This window comes from Sarcophilus harrisii, chromosome X, assembly GCF_902635505.1.
Source record: "Sarcophilus harrisii chromosome X, mSarHar1.11, whole genome shotgun sequence".
Taxonomy (NCBI): domain Eukaryota; kingdom Metazoa; phylum Chordata; class Mammalia; order Dasyuromorphia; family Dasyuridae; genus Sarcophilus; species Sarcophilus harrisii.
Window position 1 is genome coordinate 4,270,460 of NC_045432.1, and position 5,610 is coordinate 4,276,069.

Here is a 5,610-nt window from a genome sequence, read left to right on the forward strand (position 1 = left end):
AAGCCCAGTTTTAGTGTTCCATTATTCATGTTCCACACCTTGTTTAGTAATTATTCCCCAGTTGATGAGCATCTACTTTTTTAAAAATTTGTATCTATCAGAAAAAAATGGCCAATAATAAATATTCTAAAATGTCTGGGGACTTTTTTTTTCTTATTAATGGCTTCTGAAGGGGTATAAGTCCAGTAATGGAGTCTTTGCTTTAAAGGCTATGGATGTTTTTGTTGCTTTCTTTAAGTTCCAAATTACTTTCCAAAATGGGGTTGTCATTTCACAGCTCTACCAACAATATATTACTTTCCCTGTTTTCTCACATTCTCTCCAATTTTGACTTTTAATTTTTTGAATGTTTTTGGTTCATTTACAGAGGGTGAGGGGATCCTTAGGGTTGTTTTAATTTTCATTTCCTTTATCATTAGTAATTTGGAGGATTTTTTCATGTGGTTGCGAATACTTTAAAATTCTTCTTTTGGGAAGTGTTCATATTCTTCAACAAGTTATTCACAAGGGAATTTGTATGTTATACATGCATTCTTAGATAGGAATTTCATGCAAAGGGTTTTTTTTCCCTCATTTATAGACTTACATTCTTATTCTAGATGCCTGAATATTGTTTATACAGAAGCTTTTCAGTTTTAAGTATTCAGAGTTACCAATTTTGTACTTTGTGAATGTATCCATTGCTTATTTTGTCTGTAATACATTTGTTACCCATATCTGTGATAGGTATATGATTTTTTTTTACTCATGTCATCTTTTATATTAAGGTAATATATGCACTTTGACTATATTGTTTTGATATAAGCCTAATTTCTACCAAACTGTTTTCCAGTTTTGCTGATAGTCTCTATCAAATAGGGAATGCTTCTCTACATAACTTATGGTTTCTTCTTTATTAAACAATACATTATTCAGTTGTATTATTTCTGAATCTTTTTTTAGCTTATACCTTTTCTCTTTTTCTCTATTTTTAATGAATAGCAGTTTTGCAAAAGAAAGCACACATAAAAATATGAGAAAAATAAAAATTTTAAAAGTATGTTTCAAAGTGCACTCAGAATTTATCAATTCTATTTCTGGAGATGAATGACATTTTTCAGCTTAGGTCCTTTAAAATTTTTTGAGATCATCATCTCAATCAGAATAATTCTCTTGCAGTTGACCATCATTATAAAATTACTGTTGCTGTGTACATTTTGCTCCTGGCTCTGCTTGCTGATTCACTTTACATCAGTTCCTTATATGAATTCCAAGCTTTTTCTGAAAAAAAATTTTTTTTCTGCCTTTGCGCAAACTTTGAACTATTCCAGTCCGCAAGACTGCTCCTCTTAAGTGGCTTCACTCCATGTCACAGCCTACCTCTTTTGGGAAGACCTCTGAACACTTGTTTACACCATGCCCAAATGATCCCTACGCCCAGGGAAATAATGAGGTAAAGAAGTTGTAAAGAAAGGGAGTCACCTAGAAAGAACTCACAAATTCCACAGTCCATCTTAAAGTCAAGGAACAAAAAGCTTTATTAAAATGTCATAAGGCAGGCAAAGTTCTCTAATGGAATTCACATCTAACATCATTTTATAAGAAAGATCTCAAAGTTGGGGTGTTAGGGTGCTGGGACCTGGGTTGGGGTAGTGTCCCTGGAAGATTCAAACTCAAATCATCTCCAAATCAAGCAAAAGCATTTATTTAGGAATTTATTTGATTAAAGGGTGATGCACCCTACAAGTCTCCTCTTTAAGGGCGAGGAGTAATGCACCAAAGTGAGGTAAGATTTCATATAGAGAAAGAAAAGTAAGTAAAAAAAATTAGTATTGTAGGGAGCAGGAGAATTGTAGGAGCTCAGAAGATTCTGCATACCTTTGGACAATCTCAGGTAAGTTGTGCATGGGAAATGCCCTTGCAATTGGTTTATGGTTTGTATGGAAAAACATAAAGGTCCTTTAGTTTTGGGGCTGGGTCAGCAGATACATATGCACGGAAAAGCTAATGTGTCCTTTTGGTCCAGTGAAGATCCTGAGAAAAAGTGACAGGATTATTGGGTAGCCCTGTGACTTCATCATTCCCCTCTTATAGAACTGGTGCCTAAATTCAATTGGGGCCAAGAATGAAAGTCTCATCTGTCAAATCTGCTTCAGGGTGATAATGGTGGAGATGGATGTGAATAGCACCTAATCAGCATCCAAGCAGCAGCCAAAGGTGAAATGTCCCTTCCAGAGGCTCACATATGCTGTGATATCCCTTCTGCAAGGCCATGTGAAACCTGATTGAGGAAAGTCTGAAAGACACAAATCTGATTAAAATGCAAAGGTTACATATCAAAAGCAAAACAACAATTAGGAAAGTATCACTAGAGAGGACAGTAGATCCCCAGGAGCTTTTCCCCAAACCCTTTAAAAGTAGCTGCTGATGAAGTTCAAGCATGCAATTAGCCTTCTTGAGAAATCTGTCAACTGTAGTCCAACTTGATGGTAGATGTTGAAGTAAAAAAAAAAATGAAGGCATTGGACAGAGTACAAAGACTACCTATAAAGTCAAGCAGGTAGTTAAATGCAATAAAGTTGGTCAAGGGACATTTAGAGATCTTTGCAGGACTGTCTATCAACAAAGAAAGGAGTGAGTAATCAAGTCTAAAAGGAAAATAAAGATGTTTTTTCTATATTTTTCTGGGGTTTTAGTCTGTGTTTTCTTTCACAGAATGATTTACATGGAAATGTGTTTTGCTTGACTGCACATGTGTAACCTATGTCAAATCTCTGTCCTTTTCAGATTGGGGGGAGAGGAGAAAGAGAGAATTTTAAATTCCAAATTTTGTGGTAAAACAAGGTTAAAAAGTTACATGCAATTGGGAAAAATAATTATTTTTTTTTCTTTTTGACAAAATTGAGAGTTTAGTCAATGGAAAAACAGGTACATAATATAGAAGCAAGAAAATAACATTTAATAAGGATAATAATAATAACTACTACTAATAAAATAAGGGTAAGAAGTTATGACAGAAGTCATGAAGAGAATTTGATAATTCTGCTTCTAGAAAGCTGAAGTATTTTTGCCCAAACAGATCAAATGTAATTAAAATGAGAAGGGTAACTAACAGTCAAGTGAGGAAAAACATTTTTGCAGGAATGGTGTCTAAGGACTGGTATGTATAGAAGCTATACTGATTCCAATTTCCAAGATTAAGAAGTATTCTTCAATAGGTCAAGGGAGAGGGAGCTGTCAAAGGATGAAATCCAAGCCATCAAGAGCCTTGTGACAAAATGCTCCAAATCCCTCATAACGAGATAAGTGAACATGAAAAGAATTCCCTTCTAACAGTCTGTAAATCACAGAGATTCATGGGGTCAGAAATAGTCGCTCCTTTTATTCCAGATCTAGGTGTATGGGAATACCCCATTTACTAGGTGCAGGTTGAAACCAAAAGAAAACTTCCATAAGCAGAAGGGAGAAAGGGAGTGTCAACAACGGCTTCTCCCTGCTGACCTCCACGCCCCCCACCCCACTGACCGGCCCCCAAAGCCCAAACATCCAGACAAAGGCCTGGACAGACAGGAAGCATTGAGGAGGAGCAGCCCTGGAGGAGGAAATGCCCACAGGTAAACATGTGTACACATATATACCCATTCATACACACACATATGATGCGACCTGAAACACAACAGAGGCATACAATATGTATTAATAGTCCATGACAAACCCCATCCAGGCCCACCCACATCTTCCTAGGAACACAAAGAAGCCAATTTGGTGGCAGGAGGGGTGTTCAGGTGAAGATTGAAGATGTGTCAGAAGAGAATATGATGGGGGAATGAGGGAAGTGGGGCAGGAGGAGGAGTACCAGGAGGGGGAGATCACCTCACACATGCCCAGGCAGGTACGTGCAGGAAATTCTGGGATCTCTCAAGTGGGGGTGGAGGCATTTGGAATAGGTGACCGGAATGGGAGGCGGTCGGGAATAGACAAATTTCCAGTTGCCCAAAGACCCCCTCCGGACTGAGGGGAAAAGGGAACTTCCTCCTTCTTCTTCTGTTCCTCCTACTCCATCTGTGATGGAGAAGACTGCCAGCAGGGCTGGTCTCCACCTACAGAAAAAGGAGGAGGGAGAAGAGAAGGGAGGAAGCTGTATTCTGGCAAGACCATAGCAATGCAAGCCCCCCCCCCCATCATTTCCGCCAATTTCCATCACCCAGTCTGGTGAGAAGAGGGTACCTGGATGCATCTTCCCCTTGCAGGAGGACTCGGGACAGAGCAGGGTCCCAGGATCCTGAGGGCAGCCTGTGGAGCTGAGGTGGGGAGGGGCTGAGCTCAGCTTGTGGTTGTCTGAGGTCCCTGCTTTTATGGAAAACTGGGAGAGCCAGGAGGTAGAGGTGCTGTCCTGGGCTCCACAGAAGGGATTAGCCCGGTAGCTGCAGCTGCCACAGAGCCACAGCCTCTGAATTGGACTTGGATTCCTGACAAGCTCCAGAGCATAGGAGGAAGGGGCTTTTTCACCCTCCTTTCTCCATGCGAAAAGAGAAAAAAGCAGGCCAGGGGCTGGAAGACGCACTGGGGTCACTGGTGCAAATGCATGTGTGCCCCTGGACAAGTATGGGCTGGAGGATACTGAAGCTAATTGTTACTGGACAATTCACCCCATCAAAGCAAGAAAAGTTGAGGCAGAAACCCGAGGATCCTCTAAGCATTCAGGATGCTATTTTACCCATGAGGAGCATCACTGAGGGGACCCAGAGGCCCTCAGGGCGTCCAAGCATCTAGCCAGAAGCCCCTAAGGCACCCAGGAGTATCGAGACCTGAGCTGACTCAGTACCCTCAATAAAAACAGGCAAACGGTGGTGGAGGTTCCAGGGCCAATCCAAAAACTGGCTTCCAGGTCACTTGGGATCCAGGGAGCTGGGAAAATCAATGACCATGTTCTGCTTATTGGATGGCAGAGAGGCAGCCATGTCTGAGGTTCACCAGCAGGTGAATCCAAGGGAATGGGCAAGCAACCAAGCCCAGAGGCCGTGTTCCAGGCAAAGTGGAAATGCAGCCACTGACAAGGAACAAAACTTAGAGGGAAAAATGTACAAGAAAATGGCTGGTTTCAGCTAGAAAGGATATTGGTTAAATAACTACTCAGTTCTGACCAAAATTTAGTGTCAAATCAAAAAAGCCCAAAGTCCAAAATAAAATTAACCCTGGACTATACAAACATCAGACAGTGAGGGAGACTTTAGATGTGTCTTTGTATCAGCACCAGAGTTGGGTCTCTAATCTGACTCCTCCAACTCCATGTCCCACTGTTCTAGCCACAGGACCATGTCCTCCACCCTGAGCCAAGCCTCTCCTTCAAATCTCTTATGAGCATGCTCTATCTGCTGCCTCAGTTCTTCTTCATCCAGTCCTTCCCTTTATCCACCAAAGGGGTCCAGCGGATCATAGACTTAAATCTCCACCATGTCCCCACAGACCCAGATGGAGGCAGTCCCCAGTACTCAACCCCAGAACCTTGGCAAGAACAGGCCCCTTTAAGCCTCCAGCCCTGCTTTCAGCCCAGCTGGCACAGTCATCATGGAGGGGAGAAAGACAGCCCACCTCCCTCATCACTACCAGCACCAACTGCTGACCAACTGT